General features: G+C 45.7%; 1 non-coding gene across 1 annotated transcript; it reads left to right on the forward strand.

Annotated features, from left to right (window-relative positions):
• Nucleotides 1–6,152: 6,152 nt before the first annotated feature.
• LOC146861010 (small nucleolar RNA SNORA73 family) lies at nt 6,153–6,371 on the forward strand. The gene has a single exon (XR_014979417.1). It is a non-coding gene; the product is annotated as a small nucleolar RNA SNORA73 family (small nucleolar RNA).
• Nucleotides 6,372–20,099: the final 13,728 nt, after the last annotated feature.

Genomic DNA, 20,099 nt, shown 5'->3' on the forward strand with positions numbered 1-20,099 from the left:
TGCCTATTTCCCCTTCTCAATTTAATGTATTATTAATTCTTATTTGGCATCACGGAGCTTGAACTAGCAGAACATGGGTAATAAAACACAAAGCTGTTAAGATGCCCTGAAGTATGTCTTGCATGAGGCCCCCAAAATCCTTAAGATGACAATGGCTTATCAAAGAGACTTGAATAGTATTACAATGCTACGGGTTTACCCTCTTGCCCCTCTAGCGTCAAGAAAGCCATACGACTGCTGGCTTAGGCACAGGCCCGGTTCTAGATGGTGGGCCAGGGGGGCTAGGCCCACCTAAACATGAGCCTTGGCCCTCGTAGTGACTGCATGAAGGCCAATAGAAAATGGCCACTTTAAATTAAAATATTCCTCCGAATGTTGTCTTTGTTCCTGTTTTAGGAGTTGCATGATTGGACCTGGGCTCTTTCTCACAGGCACCCCCAATCACGCATCTCCTTTTAGTAAGGTGGGCTTTGTCCCCGCCCACTCATGCAGGTACAATAGGGGCATGGCGAAGGGGACAAATCCTTTCTTTGGCACCAGGTAACCTTTGCCTTCTGTCCTACTACATGGATATTTCCTTTTCTACTCAGTGCTGGAGAAAAGATGTTTGGTTATCCTGATCCACCTTTCCTGGCCCCTGCAGCTGCTTATCAGATCGTGCTGTGAGGAGAAACCGAGCAGGTAAGAGAATGTGTGGCTATTTGTTTCATGGTGGACTTTGCCATGGATGCAAGACAACACTAAAAAATATCCAGATAACTCTTATCTTGTTGGAGAGCAATCATTTGTCTTTTGGTAGTTTTGAAACGCAGATAAACTGTATTTTATGTGAATAGCTCGGTGGGTTACTGCCTTAGTCACAGAGATCCTTGTGTTACTTGCAGTTCAGAAGTTACAATCCGAACATAGGACAGTGGCCTATGCACTGTCATGAAAGAGCTGCATACAAACCTAAATGGTATAGTTAGAACATTGCTTTTTTTGTGTGTTGATATAGTTAGAACTTCCCCAGTCTTCCATTATTCTAATGTTGATATAAAGAGTTTGCTTGAGCAGATATACATTTTTATCAGTAAAGCTAACCCCCAACCAATGGAGTAGTCTTTAAATCCTGTGTTTGTGTTCACCCAGACCAAACCCTCTTAAAATATACTGCCCACCAGTATGGATGACATGTGATTCTCACACCTTGTAATCCCTGCACTCCTCATTGGTTTATGTGACATTCCCTCTAGACCGATTTACTGATTCTTCGTCACTGTCTATGTGATGTAAAGCACTGTGACACCCTACACTGATATGAGTAGCACTATAGAACAAATGAAATGCATATGAGAGGGTGCTACAGAGGAGGAGGTCATGTGGGGCGGGACTTTGGAGAGATGAGTGGCCCTGGTGGAGGGTGGCAGTGAGGGAATCCGGGGAGGAGGTCATGGGGGAGGGGCTTTGGAGAGATGAGGGGCACTGTTGGATGGTGGAGTGAGGGATCCAAGGAGGAAGAGGTCATGGGGGAGGGGCTTTGGTGAGATGAGGGACACTGTTGGAGGGTGGCAGTGAGGGAATCCGAGGAGGAGGTCATGAGGGGAGCTACGGAGAGATGAGGGGCACTTGTGAAGGGTGGTAGTGAGGGAGTCAGAGGAGGTCATGAGGGGGAGAGGCTATGGAGAGATGAGAGGCACTGTTGGAGGGTGGTAGTAAAGGTATCTATGGAGAAAGAGGTAATTGGTGGGGCACTAAAAAACTCTTTTACACCAGTGCTAAAGCCGGCCCTGTCATGGCATTTCTATTTTATTTAATTAGCAATCGGGTCATTAGGGCAACTGTGGAACATATTTTAAATTGCGTGCTAATTAGATTCACTGCTGTATTCAATGTTTTAAGTTTGAAGGTGATTTTACTAATGTTTGTTACCGGGAATAATTGAAGTGGAACTGGATGGTGGATTATATGGTGCTGGGGCCCAAGGTCAGCTGTGAGATAAGGTGCAGTGGAAAGGGGTGGTACAAAAGTGGATAATCAAGCCTGGAAGGGAGTGCACTGCAGAGTCTGGGGTCAGGTGTAGGTAGTAATGAGGGATTCTCCCTGAAGGCTCGCACAGAGGGAGCCCGAGTAGTGTAACTTGCCTGATACTCCCACCTCAAAAACCTCCTCTTCCCACAATTACATGGAAAAAAACACTTTATTGAGAGTGATAACATTTATAAAGACATTTGGAAGAGTGTGTTTTACTGGGCCTTGTAAGACTAAGGAGAGATAAAGGAGGGCCATGAAACAGGCCTGGCTAGATATATAAGCAACAAATAGAGCCCGCAGTGGCCCACCCAAATAAAAATTCCTGGAGCCGGGCCTGCTTAGACAGATGGATAAACAAACACAAAAATCACTGATGTGTGTGTGGGCGAGGAGCGTGTAAGCACTTTTGCCCAATCAAAACATGTACTCCTGTCCATCTTCATGTGGCAGAGCCAAAGGCCCTTTTTGCAGTACTCCTAAAAGCTCTTTTTAGGTCTCGCCTGAGCCAGCGCTTTAGCGCTGCTCTGGCGAGAGCTTTAGAAAGCGGGATTTGGAAGGGCAAACTAGTGCTTTTCAGGCCACCAACTACAGTGCATGTGCGCCGGGCGCACGCACCATTTGTCAGCCTGCTGATCACTTTCGCAGCCGCTTTGATGTTCCCAGTGAGCCGCGCGGCCACTGAGAACATCAAAGCGGCCGCGAAAGTGATCACCATATGCCAGCCTTCCCTGTGTTGCTTTAGCACTCACCGCCCCCCCCCCTTACATGTTACCGTGTGGCTCACTTTCTCTTTCATGGCCGCGCATTGTTGAAATGGTGAGCCCCAAGACACTTGCAACTCGCTATGTTACTACCATGCCTTAAATTCTTGTTTCTCACCCTTCCCCAGCCTGCTACTTTGAGCAGCGCAGGCTTTCACAGAGTGAAAAACACTTCTCACCTCGGGCGCAAGATCATGATGTGGAAATACTCTGCCTACTCTCCCCCTTGGCAATGTGTGCTCTGTGCAAGGTTCTAACCGATGTTAATAGCCCAAGCACCTTTTGCCACTGCACTTACCCTTAAATCCTCCTGCACGAGCTCACCAGGCCCACCTGCAGCCCTCACTGCTGCCAGGCTGGCTATGCCCTCTCCCTTCGGTGTATCAAAGCACATACAGGCAGCTACCGAAAACTACAACAAGCATTGGCAAAACCAATCAGTCATGCTTATAAAAGCAATGGACACCTATTGTATTTGCTAACGCATTTGTCAATGCTGTTCCACATCAGCGGAAAAAAAAAAAAATGTTTGCCAATGCCGAACATTGGCAAAAAAAAAGTGCAATGACGTACAAGCACGTGCATGATCAGGCATGCACTGCACATGTATAGGTCAGCACAGTACGGCTGCCCGGCATGATGTCTGAAAACGTATATCTGATCACACATACATGCATATGGCAGGGTGTAGTCATTGTTTTTTTATTTACCATTCAAAGATGTCAGAAGCCTATTTTGGAGCAGTAAATAACAAGCATTTGCAATGCAATAGGTCTCGCATTTACACGAGTTTACGCTATTTGCATTGTAAATGACAATGCCTTTTAAAATAAAAGGCATTGTTATTTGCAATGTCATTAGCTCAAACTCGCGTAAACGCGAGACCTATTGCATTGCAAATGATTGTTTAGGATGATCACATAACATACAAGCGATAGCTGCGCTGTCAAGCCAGGCCTGGGTGTTCTGACAACGAGCCTTATGCCTCCTGCCTCACATTTTTGTTGTCACGAATTCACGGAGAAAACGCTTTTAGTTTTACCCTACAGGTGGCGCTGTCCACCCGCTAAAGTAAATTGACGCTGTAGAATTTGATTTCAGCGTTCGACTGTGCCTAGTAAACCTGGGGAAAAACTGAAATGAGCCTCCCTATTCCCCTGTTTTTGATCAGCCTGAGAGTGTCCAAACTAATATGCCCAACTCCTCGTTTAAAAAACTGCAACAGGTGCATTTTTTCTTCATTAGTTAAGACATTAAGCGAAACGATGTCAAGCAGGCGTAAATCTCGTTGGATCCGCTTTCAAAGGACGCCACCGATGTTTTTATCTAATCTCTGGTGTCCATATTGGATTGCTCAATCCTCGATTAAACTGGCCCTATAGGTCAGGAATTTTGTTGGCAGTTTTGTCGACTTTGGCGGCCATGATGTGTGGGATAAATTAATGGAACAAGGACATGTAAGGGCAAAGAACTATCTAGGATACTTATCTTCAGTGGAAGTTGGCAGTAATTTGTCATTCCATCTGCTCATTACCTGCACTGCTCAATGCACACTGTTAAACATAAACGTGTTGTTTCTTCTGTTTTGTGACAGGCACAGCACATATATTTTGACACCTGTGCACGTGTACTTCCTCTTTGGAAACCACACCTGTTAATAACATTGCCTACCCCTTCCGTTTTCAAGTACTTTATATGTCAAGTACCGTATTAGAAATAACTAATATGTTTAAGTTTCAACCACCACCTCCATTTTTATGGATCACTTCTGTTTTATTAGTTTTATGAAAAGGGATACTGTAGCAATGCACAGCTCTGTCACCTACGATCTGGAGGCTGGCAGCGGGTGGTTGTAACACAGCAACTAAAATCAAACCTCAAGATTTCCCCCTTTCCCTCTACCCCAATAGAATCCCTACATTCACGTTATGTAGTAATATGTTGCCACTACTTCCACCAAGAGATCAGTATCAGTCAAGCTTTCTTGCCTTGAGCCACTTGCTACATCCCAGTTAGAGATTAGTATCTGCTGTACCCCCTGCCAGAGTAGGATGTAAGTGTTGTAATTCAAGGTACTTAGGGCATGTCAGTTCACAAACTTTAGAGGTTAGAGGATAGAATTGAAGTAAAAGGGAACAGACCTCTCGGATCTTCTCCAGTTTAAGTTCTGCAGAAAGTGTCCGTTCCCAGTAGACACCACAATGTATCAAGCCAGGTAGTGTAGTCTGGAACTCTGTTTGAGCCCCAGAGGGAGAGGATTGCTTGATGTGCCACTCGTGGAGCTAAAGCCATTTGCCGCCCTCGCATAGATTTTAACAGGTATGTTAAATGGTTGGAGTATTGCAGGAGCATTCTGTCTTCCAGAACCTCTCCCAGTATCGAGTCGGCTATGGACAATTCCAGTGCAGATGTAGTAAGGTGCTGGTTTCCCCGAAACCCCTCCAGCATTCTTTACTAAGTTCGGGACACCATGCTCTAGTCAAGGGGGAGTTGGGTACCAGTAAGAAACCATCTTGACGGCAGACTTTGTACTGGACGTGTTGCGCGCTGTATGACTTGCATGGTAGTAGGTGTCTTCCCATTCCTTGTGTGTGAGTGTCTGCCTCAGTTCTGTTTCCCACCGTGTTGGGCATGCGCTTTTCTCTTATCTTATCATTAAGTGATGGTCAAACTATGAGACTTGTGCAAAAAGAACAATTGATGGGCAGAATGCTGAACAATGTCATACATTCACCCCAGTACAGATATCTGGGCCTAAAGCCATCATTTTTTTTGCTCCCTGTGCCATTCCAGTTTAGACCCAGCAATATGCAAATCAGTCTTGACCCTGTTCCCCATGGGAACAGTCCAGCCCGATCTGCCAAGCCAGGTTCTTCCTGGACTGGAAGCAAGCTTCCTAGGACCGGTTTCCGGGTATCACCCCTCATCAGCCAGGCTAGCTTGACCCCAGTGGCATGGAAAGCACAGGACCCACGTCTGTCATCTTGTTGTGCAAACTATGAGACTTGCCATAGTATGCATCTGAATCATTACAGCTCACCTGTCTTGTACACAACAGTCGATAGGTCAGAATGTGCACACCCCTCAAGATTAGGCACATCGTGTTGAGTCATTAATCTCTTCACTTGAGCTAAACTGGAGAAGCGAGTTAAAATGTGTGATAATAGAACACTACTTTGGTACAACTGCAGGAAAAAGGCACTTAAAAAAAGATAATGTGCTACGATTATGTGAAAATCTTTAACTTGTAGCGAAGTACCTTTCCTATGGAAAACTACACATGCACTAAAGTTGGAACAAGTTCAGGTCTGCTGTGGTTAGCTGACTGTAATTAGAAGTTAGTTAATTTGGATTGTAACGTGTAACTTTAATGGTTACCTAATGGGGATACGCGGGGAGGTTGCTCTCTCTCAGCTATCTCCTAGTGGCATATAGGAGCCTAGGCTCTTGGCCCATGACATAGAGTCCTGTTCCACGCTGTTGGAGAACAAGTTTTGCTCGCAGTCTTTCTGTTGCTGAGCTCATCCTGTATATTCCTACAACCTCTTAAGAGTCCTCGGAGCTTGACTAAGGAGACAAGCCATGCAGGGTACACAATGCAGAGTGTCTAATATAGCCGTTTGTTGCTGGGGAGGGTCAAATATTTGATTAGTAAAATCTTTTGGCTGTACTTATAGTTGTCTTTTCTTCTTTAGCTTAACGATCTTTCACGCTTTTGGGTAACTTGCAGGGCAGGTCCCAAAGTCCTAGAAGTGCAATTACTTTACTACTATTTAATTTCCGGTCTGATGTATTTCGTGCTTATGAGCTTACTCAGATGGCATGGATGTGGTGTAATAATTTTGTAGATGTCAACTAAAAGCTTGGTGCTGTGTGGTCTACAAGTGCTGAGTTTTATTGTATGTGGTTCTTGTTGTCAAAGGGGTTGATGCATTGGCTGTTTGGGCTAGGGTTCCGATTGGCTACTAGGATTAGGGTTTCCTATTCGACTTGGGGATTAGGGCTTTGATTGGCTGTTAGGGCTAGGGTTGTGATTAGTTAATAGGGCCTGGTCTCCCTTTGGCTCAAGGGTTCTGGGCAGCCGTGGCTCATGCAGGTAAGAGCGGTGGGGCGTAGGGGCTGGGTGGGGGGATTTCAATGAGCGATTACGAGGGAAAATTAAGTAAATAATACATTTTCCCTTGTCATCGTCCATCAAAATCCCCCCCCTCCCCCCCCCCCACCCGGCCCCACTGCTCTTACCTGCACAGGCCGCTGCTAGTTCTGGGTTCTGATTGGTTAGGGCGTGATTTACATTGGCCAATAGGGCAATTTAAAGCATAGGGCTTAGGGATAGTTTAAGCATAGGGCTCGGGGCATCTCAGCACGGGTGTCTAGGCTAAGGGCGGAGAGTCCAGGGCAGTTGCCTGTTTATGCTGGGCAGAGAGGACATGGGCAGTTGCCTGTTTGGGTCGAAACTAGGGCCAGAGATGCTGCCCAATTTTCATTTACGAGCTACCACCTTAAGCCCGCTACGTCCGCCAACATCCAAACTTAATATCAGCAAAGGCATTCTACTCATGCACCACAGACAAACCTCTCACAGATTTCAATGTGTATTGAACCACTACAAAACCCCATAAACCACACCTACACACAATTCTACCTTAACTACAATACTATGGCACAGGCATTTTCACCCAAAACACAACTCTATCCTATACTACTAACACATTACCAACACAACACAAAGCCACATTATACATAACACCACCTCTATCCTCCACCCACTCCTAACAGACCCCCTTTTATCATAACAAAACCTATGCTCAGCCTTCCATCACCCCATCACCCCATCCACCAACCCTTGCCTTTTCTTTTTACCAATTACACACAATCATACAATCCTTACATGCCACTCCACCACACACATTAGCTATTCCAGTGATCAGATGTAACACAAACTGTTGAAAATGCAATAGTAACTACTGTTACTAAGATCCATGGAGCACAGGAAACGGTAAAGTTGGTTTTCTTCTTTATTTTTAGATGAGACAAGGAACCAGGTACAAGCAAGATCCAGTAAACGGTTCACGCTCTAATGGCATAACTAACACCTATTTATCCATGCATATGATATTCAAGGCATAACATCCCGCGAGCCCACCCACTGAAAATTCACTACAGAGAGCAACTCTGAACTCATGCGCGTGTCTCTGAACTCACTTCATAAATAAACAATCCATAAAGTGAGCCACACATACACACACGCGACTCCATGAGGATAACTTATTTTTTTTAAATAAGAACGTATTCAGCACACTTAACAGGGGAACGCCTTATTCTATCAATTTTTGGCCTTGTAATGTCACCAACATGAGTACGTTCCATACCCACATTTTGATGAGGTTTAGTTACATCTAAAAATACATTACTTTCCGAAAGATCACAACTTGCAGTAATACCTTTATACAAAGACACTCTGTTAAGGTTCAATACGCTGCCCCCTCAACACGGACAGTATTCCTAAAAATTTGTATGACATGGATCAGGTCCGACCACACACTTTGACCCTTCCTGTTAGCTTTGGACTTCTTAATGGGCACAACATCACCAACATTTACTTTTTGGTTGCTAACAGAACCCCTTTTGCAGCACGTCTTGCTTCATTTTAGATTTGTAATCCTCCATTTTGTGTCTAATTTCCTTGAAATCCAGCTCAAAATCATCAACTGTTGTCCCACGTTTGTTCCTTAACCACCATGGCATTAATTTTGACCCAGGTTTACACCCTCTAAGTAAATTCAAAAGGACTGACTGAAGTAATGGCATTAGGAGCTGTTCTATAAACTAGAAGCATAGAGTGTAATGCGATTTCCCACTTAATACCACATTTGACACTCAATTGAACAGCTTCATTGACAACTCTATTAAAGCGTTCCACCTGACCATTGGCCCCAGGATGGAACACAGCTATTCTATTGTGCAACACACCACAATTGGAAAGGTAATCCTCTAAAATTCTACTGACACATTGTGGACCATTGCCAGTGACCAGCTCTTGAGGTATACCCTCTCTGCATAATACAATGTCCAAAAATTCTACAACAACCTCTGAAGTTACATCTTTCACCATTTTGACCTCGGGCCATTTTTTAATAATAGTCAAGGAGAACCAAACCATAAGACTCATGTTTAGACAAAACAGCAAATGGTCCAATAATATCAAGACTTATTTCAGCCATGGACCATCAGGAAACTGAACTAGCTGCGGTTCAGCACATAGTGCTTTTGAAGATTTATCACTCATTGCACATTGTTGACACAACCTTACTTGCTGTTCAATGCAAGCATCAATTCCTGGACACCAAAAAACACTCTTTGACCCTTATTCTAGTACTAGAAATTCGTAAATGACCTTTATGTGCTAAAGAGATAATAGAATTCCTTAGACTAAATGGAGGGATACATTTGTCCCCTCTTAACCTCTTCAGTGCCCATGACGAGATAGTCTCGTCATGGAGCACGGTTGCGCTGTGCCCATGACGAGACTATCTCGTCATGAACCCCGCCCGCTAATGCAACGCCCGGCACAGGGCGGGGAAAGGGCGGGGCACTGAAGGGGTTAAAACTATACCATTTTCGATTGCTAACTCTTCACGAACTTTAAAAAAAACAGACAAATCATTTTTTATTTTCCTTTGTTTTGGCCATCCTTTAAGAATGTGCTCTGCGACTTTTTTAAAGTTTGATGTCTTTCTCCATTTCAACCAACAATTTATCTTTGTGAACAATGGGACAGGAATTTCCAAACAAAATAATGTCCTTATATGTAAATGCTACTTCACAATCAACTTTGCCATCCCTCTCAGAACAATTTGTCGCAACTGGCAATCTTGATATGCAATCAGCATGTACATTATTTTTCCCATTCACATACTCCAATTGATAAAGGAAATTCTGCAACCTAGAGGCTAACCGTGCTAACCTAACAGACATAGTGTGACCACCTCCTGGTGCCATCATGTATACTAGCGATTTGTGTTCAGTTTTTATGATGATCTTGGTATCCCATAAGAGAGACCTAAAATGTTCAGCACCCCAAACACAAGCTAAAAGTTCCTTATTTTTACGTAAGAATTTTTCTCTGCATCACGTAAGGCTCAGGATGCATAGGCAACTATCCATTCCATTGTCTTTCTGGATACGTACACCACCCAAACCACTATTGCAGGCATCAACCATCACAATGCTTTGTTTACCAATCAGAAAGGGTTTTAAACAGGGAGCATTAATTACACATTCTTTCAAAAAGGAAAACGCATTGCTCATTCCTTGAGTCCATTTGAAAACAGCATTTTTCTTCAAAAAACACCTGAAAGGGTCCACCTTGGAAGCATAGTTTGCAATGAATTTTGCATAAAAGTCAGTTAAACCAAGAAATGCCACTAATTGTTCTTTAGTATTAGGAACAAGTGCATTGATGATACTTTCAACATGGCTCTTCTTGGGTTTAATACCTTCTCCACTAATATTGTGCTCAAGATACTCTACTTCCAATTTTTTTAATCTGCACTGGTTAGCGTGTAGAGTAAGACCTTTTGATGACAAAGCACAAATAACCCTCTTGAGATTATGATTATGTTCCTCATGGTCTTTACCAAAAACTAGAATGTCATCTTGGAACGCAATAGCTCCAGAAAAAACCCTCCAATGTTTCCTTCATAAGTCTCTGGAAAACTGATGCTGCACTTGCAAGCCCAAAAGGCATTGTGCAAAACCGAAATAAGCCTTCAGGTGTGATGAATGCGGTAAAGTTCCTAGAGTCATTATCCAGAACAACTTGGTGGTATGCGCTAGCGAGGTCTTAGCACGAAAAAACATTTCCACCTGCTAGGGTTGAGACCATTTCGTGTAAATTTGGGAGGGGATAGGAATCCACCTAAATGGCACTGTTTAAACTGAGCAAGTCCGCACATAATCTCAATTCCCCAGAATGTTTGACCGAAATCACAATGGGAGAAACCCATGGTGATGATATTCTATCTCTGTTACCTCGTACTGTGGGGACAGACCCTGAGCCCCTCCTATCTCTGTTACCTCATACTGTGGGGACAGACCCTGAGCCCCTTCTATCTGTGTTACCTCATACTGTGGGGACTGACCCTCAGCCCCTTCTATCTCCGTTACCTCATACTGTGGGGACAGACGCTGAGCCCCTTCTATCTCCGTTAACTCATACGGTGAGGACAGACCCTGAGCCCCTTCTATCTCCGTTACCTCATACTGTGGGGACAGACCCTGAGCCCCTTCTATCTGTTACCTCATACTGTGGGGACAGACCCTGGGCCCCTTCTATCTCCGTTACCTCATACTGTGGGGACAGATCCTGAGCCCCTTCTATCTCCGTTACCACATACTGAGGGGACAGACCTTGGGTCCCTTCTATCTCCGTTACCTCGTACTGTGGAGACAGACCCCGAGCCCCTTCTATCTCTGTTACCTCATACTGGGGACACCAACCCTGAGCCCCTTCTATTTCCGTTACCTCATACTGTGGGGACAGACCCTGAGCCCCTTCTATCTCTGTTACCTCATACTGTGGGGACCGACCCTGGGCCCCTTCTATCTCTGTTACCTCGTACTGTGGGGACAGACCCTGAGCCCTTTCTATCTCCGTTACCTCGTACTGTGGGGACAGACCCTGAGCCCCTTCTATCTCCGTTACCTCATACTGTGGGGATAGACCCTGAGCTCCTTTTATCTCCTTTACCTCATACTGTGGGGACAGACCCTGATCTCCTTCTATCTCTGTTACCTCATACTGTGGGGACAGACCCTGAGCACTCTCTGTCTCGGTTATAACGGGGAACAACCTTTACAACGCAACTTTTACAACGCACTACCATTACAACGAAACTGTTACAACGCGAGTGCATTGACAACGCAGGACATTACAACGCAAGTCTTTACATCGACTTGCACTAGATGGCGTGCTAACATTAAAAATAGTGTAGTTTACTATCCCAACACCTTCCCTACTGTTACGTGGACTGGAGTTGGAATAGTAAATTACACTTTTTTAATGTTAGCACGCCATCTAGTGCAAGTCGATGTAAAGACTTGCGTTGTAATGTCCTGCGTTGTCAATGCACTCGCGTTGTAAAACTTTCGTTGTAACAGCATGCGTTGTAACAGCATGCGTTGTAACGTCATACATCCGGTTATAACACATGGTAGAAACAGACACGAGACCCTTTAATCTCTGTCATATCATATGATACAGAAAGACTCTGAGGCCCCGTCCATCTCTATTATGTCATACTGTGGGACAGACCCTGAGCCCTCTTCCATGCCTCTTAATATAATACAGTCGGGATAGACATTGATCCCTTATGTCTCCTTTACACCATAGTGTGGAAACTGAAGAAATTGACCCTGAGCCCATTCTGTCTCACTTACTTACTTAATGAGAGGATAGACTCTGAGCCCTTACTGCATCTGTTACGGCCATACATGCCAATAGACCCGATTCAGGTAGAAGAGACCCAATGTTTTACATAAAAAATGGCTTTATTTTAGCTATGCCCCTCGTAAAATTGCCTCTGCTTCAGTATAAGTCAACGGGGAAATACACGGTGAGTCGAGGGATCAGCAGTGCTTGGGTGGCATTAAGAGCGAAAATAATTAACTGTACGAGAACAGGAGAGAAGGGGGCGCAGAGCCCAGCTGGGAGCCAGTGTCTTTGGCTGCTAGAAAGGTGGGGAGTGTTGTAGCGAAGCAGGAACCAGGGCTTAGATGCAAACTATTGAAGCCTTGAGAGGTACAACGACTACCACTTCAACCGTGGAGGAGGAAAAGGGCCCTACTGTGTCACTGTACCCCTTTGGGATTGGCGAGAGTTTTCAAAGTGAGTGCCTGTGATGCCCATCCCTGCTCCCACGCAAGAGTGCAGCTTGTGTGAGGGTCCCTATTTCTCCTTCTCCCCTCTCGCTTGCAGTTAATGCTGATTCCAGTTCTTCATCCAAACTTGCATATTGCCACCAAAATGTCAACATTGTATTTTCGTGAGAGCTTTCTAGCCTGTCTGGTGGCAACATTGGCATGTGTGTTACAACAGAAAGCCAACAGTTCCCTGAGGGCCAAACCCATCACCTTGCATGAAACACCTCTTTTGTTCCATCATCATCATTATTACATAACTATGCAAATTGTGATACAGATTGACTATGGGAGCGTAAAATTACTATAGCAGGTTGGAAGTCTGTGTTTTTTTCAGCAAAAAACATAAGAATTCTTCCCTTTGGCTGCGCAATGTGTACGGATTACGCATTTTGTTTTCTAAAGTTTTTCAGCACGTGAGGCATTTTTGCATCTCCCAAAGCTACGAATTGTATAAGTAACTTCTCACAGAGAAAGTGTTTCACAGAGATCTGCAGCAGAATGTGCACATATCCACCCCATTGGAAAACAGGGAAAAGCTTTGTTAAACCTCTGAAATTCAGGAAGTTCTGTGTTTTTCCACAAATCTGCAGTCAAGAGTACTGTTTTGAGGTGGCTTCCTATTCAATTCCATTTCTATGCGTAGGGTGAAGCTCCCCACAGCAGGGTAGTCTCCAGTCTGAAGCACCCACAATAAAGGCAGAAGACAAAATTGTGTTTTTTTAACCTAAAAGACCTTCTCACTGTGAACAGCTGACTGACGCCCATTTACCAAAGTGGCAGTGTTACAGGAAGGACCTAATGGAAATTCTATAGGAGCCTTGTCTCCTTTGTCCACACTTCACTGTCTAGGTCTCCTCCCTCCTACATCCTGATACACTTCCACTGTCTGGGAAAACAAAATCACCCTCAAATTGTGCGCAGGAACAGGCCCAGGACGTCAAAATAGAACCCACATGTAGGAATGTGGAATCTGACTGCATAGTTACCCCCACTTTTTTCCTGGTGTTGTGCTGGTTTTTGACTGACTGGGATCCTGCTAATCAGGACCCCAGTTTATCTTCTTTCTCCCTAAATTGGTTGTGCATGTACTTTAGGTACACTCCAGATTGGGTTCTGGGGTACCCTTAGATGTCCCTAGTATATGGTATACTATATACCCAGGGCATATGTACCCCAGAGGCCTCTCAGGGGCTGCATGTATTATGCCGCCCCTGGGAGACCATTCAAAAGGACACCACAGGTCGGCTACAGCAGCCTGTGTAAGGTGGTGCATGCACCCCCTACTTAGATATAGGTTCACTAGATCTATCCTATATCACTGCACATATAAACCTATCAGTCACCCCTATGGCAGGCCTTATCAATCCTGAAGGCAGGGTGCTGGGTTTTATGTGACAGGGTGCACCTGCATGTGCAAAGCCCCTCTGCAGCCTTCGGAACCTATATTCCGGGGTTGTTTTTGATGCAGCCAACCATATATACTTAAGTGGATTATAACCTTGCGGTAAATGCTAACTTTAAAACGGCTGCAAGAAAACATGTTGTGTTTGGTGTCAAACACCTTGGAATCATAACTCTACTCCCGTAACTGGTGTGGGAGGTATGATTCCACCCTCCTAGAGGGAGAAATATGACAACACTGGTACACCCGGTACCAGATTTCTTGACCCTGTCATCACAAAATGGATGCTGCCAGCCACAGACACGAGTCGGCCCTCCTGCTGCTGGACGAAACTCCGGCAGGGGAAGGCTGGACAATAGGTTTCCTGTCACAGAGAGGTGTGACCACCTCCCAGACAGGCTTTAGTGTATTGGGGCTGGGTGGGTGCACACAGAGTGCTTTGATGCCTGCACTGGTGGCACATTTGGTGTCCCTGTGCATAGTCAATCTCAAACCAGTTGCAGGAGCCATTTGCTCCTGCTCTGGTGCGAAACTGGACAAAGGACATTGGTCCCCTCTGTCCTGACCCTCCCATAGGTGGGTCCCCAGAGTTTGTCCCACCCCTTCCTTGGGTATAAAGTAGGAACCCCTGACTACAGGATTTTAGATTTTACCTGGACTAAACTCTGCTGCAGAAACCAAGTACTTTGACGATCTGCACGACGCTGGATGACTGAAGAATCTCCCTTGGAGTAAAGGAGTTACTCCCCTGCAAGGAAGGCACCTGAAACGCATCTGACCGGTTTGCATCTTCGAAGCTCCTGAAGACTCTGAAGATTTCTGCAACACAAGAGGTGGGTTCCCAAGGTCTCCGAGGTTGATCTGTGCTCTCAGCAATTCTGAGGCCTGTATTCCTCGCGGGGACCGTACAACCTGAACCCCTGTGCACCGCGTACATTTGCAGCAGCATATGCTTTTTGGTGACCCCTGAGGCTGTGCTTTGGGTTACTTGTAGTCCTAACCCCGAGCAGTATTTCCACTGAAGATTTCGGGCCTACACCTCACGAGTGTTCCATGGGCTAGTATTTTGTGATTCAGCTCGAGGTCCCTTCGCGATCCCTGGTCCGTCGACTTGTGGGTCCCTTTGAAAGTAACTTTGACTTTGCGTGGGCTTTCCTGGTTGATCCAGATGTGCCCTGACTCTCCATAGCTTGGAGAGTCCCCATGACCTTGCTGGTCCTCACCAAAGCATCTTTCCTCTGCTCATGTGGGTTGCTGTTGCCAAGGCTTGTTGGTGATCAATCCGCACAATGACCCCCTAGCACTCGACATCCTTTGCGGGACAGCTCACCTCCGGACTTTGGTTGTCGTCGACGTCTCCTGGTCTCCGTGGCTGCAGAGTCAAGCTTCACATCTTCTCACCTGAAACACCTGACATCGGTGGACATTCGTCTGTCATGCCCCTGGTCACTGTGAAGTGACCCAGACTCTGTCCCCTCTGCTTTCAGGTTCTTCTCAGCTCCGATCCGGGCTTGGATCACAACGGACACTTCTTATCTTCCCGGCAGCAGCACTTCTTCGCATCACGCCATTGAAATCAACAAGCGTTTCCGACACCACTTGACCCCTATGAACCCGGCTCTCCTGGGATAGGTAACACGGGTACCTTGGTACTCTCAAGGGTGCTGGCCTTAGAACCTTATATGTTCCAAAGGGTTTGCTGGAAGTCCTCTCCTAAGTGTTCTTAATCTTTAAAATTCCAACCGCGACTTTCCCATAGAGTTGTACGGAGCTCGCGCCTGTGTTCTCACACTGCACACGTCCTCCGTGGGTCCCCTGTGTCACTACCTTGGGTGGTTCCTTGGGGTCCCAGCGAGTCTATGTGCTCTAGGCACTGTGTCTAGTAAAGTCGTGGTTGTTATACCACTTTCTTAGTTTATGCTTTGGTCTCCCCTTGGGCCCACTGTGTATTGTGCTATTTACTGTCGTTCTAGTGCTTTAATATTGTGTGCATTGTTCTCTAATCAAATAAAGAGGTTAGTAGAGAGTGTTTAGTAGTAAATACATATATTTTATATATACTTTGTGTGGTTCTCCTTTCATTTGGAGATTCAGGAGGCTATAATCTGGTAAACCAAGCTGCTTAACATTCCTTCGAGACATAGCCTGAAGGCTGCTCTCCATAGCTACCACTAGGATAGCTTTCAATAAAGGTTGTCTTTAACCTTATCATCAATAAGGGTCGTTTGGACTGGTGCAAGGTGCCCACTTTAACTAGTGGACAGCATATACCAGGCCAACTTCTCACACCACAGGCCTTCATCACTCTGCATCGCTTATGCAAACAATGCACATACTACAGTAACCACATACAGAAACACGCACACCATACACTTGGATGAGATTAAGTGACAAAACAGGGTATAAATCTGACTGTGCTTTGGCAAAACACTCTCACCCAGTGCCATATAACTACTTTGGTGACTGAATGAAAGACCTTTAATTACTGAATATTGAGCGGAAAATATTGAGGGAAGATGTTTAAATGAGACCTATTTATTTTCGGCGCCAACTCCCCTTGTGCAGCGTATAGACCTTTTACCAAGGTTGAGATACTCCAGAGTATGTTTAAAAGGGCTGTCCTTGACTTGGTACACAACATGCTAGAGCTGTTTAACCCCTCCCCTGCTCATGACGGAGCCATTCCGTCATGAGCCACGGTTGCCGTGTGCTCATGACGGAGTGGTTTCGTCATGCCGCGGCCGTTGGCGGCCGCTCTGCCCACGCGGCGCTAATTCCCCGCCTGTGCGGGCGATTAGCGACGTGGGCGGAGTCATGACGGAACCACTCCGTCATGAGCACAGCTCAACTGTGGCTCATGACGGAGTGGCACCGTCATGAGCACAGCGCCACAGCGCTGCCCCCCCCCACCCTCCCCAGCGCTGCGGCAGAATTCCCGCCGCAGCGAAGGGGTTAAATATTGTGCACACTCAGAACCACATGTTTAAGTTGTCTTCCACGGATATGGAGCACTGCGGTTTTTGTACAGATCCCACTCTCAGATCGCTTGCTATATCAAAAAGCATTTTCCCACTTTACTCCTAAAACCCTACATGAAAAAATTTACCTTTTTCATACTTTCTTTCTTCAGGGTGACCCTCTTCTTACCTTCCATCCTCTGCACACCTTCTATTTCTAGGTATAGTCTCCTCTATGCCTGTCTGCCTCAATCCTTCTTATTGTAACTCTTCAATTGTCTGATACCTCTTTTCATAGGTCACACCCTCTCCTCTTTTAAACCCTATCCCTGTAATATAACATGGCCTAATCTCCACCAGCCTATCTCATCCACCATTCACCTGAAACCACATAACCCCCACTGATTATCACACCTACCTGGTATTAATGTATTACACAGTAACTGGAGTAAATACATGCACATTTTCTTAAGAGCAGATAACTAGTTGCAATAACTAACAATAACTTCTAGATTAACCACTGACCTTCGGTTCTGGAGTAGCGTGCTACTCGACATAAAGCGCTTCAATGGCTTGTCAGCGATAAGCACTATATTAATCCAATTAAAAATCCTTGATTTTTTTTTTCAAAACTCCCACTTTCCAGTTTTAAAATGTTGGCATGAACGGTTACAGCACACTAGGAACAACCCGCACTCCCTCCCCTTCGATCTGTCTTATATCACAGCGTGGTATGTGCAGTTGCAGACCATGAGTATCTTCCATCTCTGTTACATAATACCCCGGGGATATAGCCCAATCCCTCCTGTCTACGTCACATTATACCGTGGGGACAGACCGTGTGTCCCTTCTGCTCGCCCATTGCATTTGTACTGTACACATTGACTCGATGAACCACGGCTTTTTCTATCTCCCTTCTATAGTACACTGTGCCATAAATCCCCCCTCTGTCTCCGTTACACTCTGCTGCAGGCTTGAAGTCACAAATGTTTTTGACGCCATCTTCCTGGCGCCATGTTACACCACCACGTGAATGTGCTGAGCGAGGATTGGAGGAGCAGACCGTGACTTCATCCTGACGGTATCTCGGTCGGCTGGGCACCGGATGATGCACTGGGTCGGAGTTGTGGTGGCCGAAAAGTAAAGCACTCAGCAACGCGCCAGATCTCTTTGACAAAGGACCAGCGTGTTCTGAATCCCCGAGCTAGGGCAGGTCCGAGAATGACGCAGCGAGGTAAACACTTGGTTTAACCGGCAGAGTGAAGTCAGCTTCCCTGGTGATCTCCGATTACACTAATGCCAGGGTATCTGTGCCGCGCAGTGTACTGGGTGAAGCATGAGGAAATATGTTTCTTAGACCACAATATGATAGGGCACATTCCGTTGAGTAGTACTGTCTGCAGGCATCCAGGGCGTCAGGCTTTGCAATACTCCATTGCTCACCTCACAGGGCCATGGGAGGTCAGTTTGCAGGAAGACTGAACGAACACATTAAATACTGAAGCGTTCTGGTCAATGTATGCTAGATCGAGCTACCTTGGTACCTGAAAAAACCTACCCAACAACATTACAGCCCTTTGTGAGGTTGACCTGACATGTGACTGACTCTTCCCCGGTCCTATTTACAGTTTCAGGCTCTTCAATGGCATGTGACTGAATCTTCCCCTGCCCCAGTGGGATTTCAGAAGCATCTGTTTGTCAGAGAACATAGCCCTGTGTGTCTTTGTAAGTGACCCATATTAAGTCAGTTTTTCAGTGTTTGTTTGTGACCCCTACTTGTCAGGGTTCCACTTTACTGGTCCTTGCTCTTGCAAGGACACTGTCCTAATTGCGGAATGGAATTCAGGCATTAGGTAGGATGGCGAGTATGTCAGGCTGTGAAATAGTAGCCACATGTGAGTCCCAGACAGTCAGTGACATTGAGAAAGCATACGATGGAGTTGGCTCCCCAGACATTCTTCAATGAGCATTCAGATGAGTGGAGGTAAGACCACTGTGGATCCGAAAGTAGGAAGCAATCACACCTAACCATCTCTGCTATAGTCTTAGGTCATCATCCTCGCCATTCACCCTGAGAAACTTCCTCTGGCACCAAGACCTCCATTTCAAATGATCCACCAATAACACACCCATCTTTAAAAGGTGACAACAACCACTATCTCTAGACCACCAGAACCTCTGTATGTGGCAATCGGGCTCACTGTCTGTAGGTGACACTAGTCTTCATCTGCAGGAGGCAAATAAAGCCACTGTAACAAAGAGAGCATCACAAACTCCATCTAGAAGACATCACCAAACCATTTATTTATATGTGCAAGGTCAACACACTACAAACGCCAACTCAAGGAGACCACATTAACTTCCATTTGTGTAAGACCACGATGGGCTTCATTTCTAGGAAACAACCTTAGCCTTCATCTGTAAGAGAGCACCAAACAAGTCAGTTGCAGGTTCTCACAGCTATCCCTCATGAAGGCCACCACAACCTCCATCTGTAGGCCTTCACCGTAGTTACTGAGCTACCGCAATTTCTACTTCCAGGGGATTTTCAAACACCTGATTTTAAGAGGGCCCAACATCTTCATCACTAGGACATCAAACACAACTCTAGGAAACCAGCACCAGAAGGATGCCGATTCGTCCGTTTTTAGGAGGCGTATCCCTCTCATGAAGGTCACCACAACCTCCATCTGTAGGCCATCACCGTAGTTACTGAGCTACTGCAATTTCTACTTCCAGGGAATTTTCAAACACCTGATTTTAAGAGGGCCCAACATCTTCATCACTAGGGCGTCAAACACGACTCTAGGAAACCAGCACCAGAAGGATGCCGATTCGTCCATTTTTAGGAGGCGTATCCCTCTCATGAAGGCCACCACAACCTCCATCTGTAGCCCATCACCATAGTTACTGAGCTACCGCAATTTCTACTTCCAGGGGATTTTCAAACATCTTCATCACTAGGACGTCAAACACGACTCTAGGAAACCAGCACCAGAAGGATGCCGATTCGTCCGTTTTTAGGAGGCGTGTGCTATCAAT

Source organism: Triturus cristatus, chromosome 3_1 (genome assembly GCF_964204655.1).
Source record: "Triturus cristatus chromosome 3_1, aTriCri1.1, whole genome shotgun sequence".
NCBI lineage: Eukaryota > Metazoa > Chordata > Amphibia > Caudata > Salamandridae > Triturus > Triturus cristatus.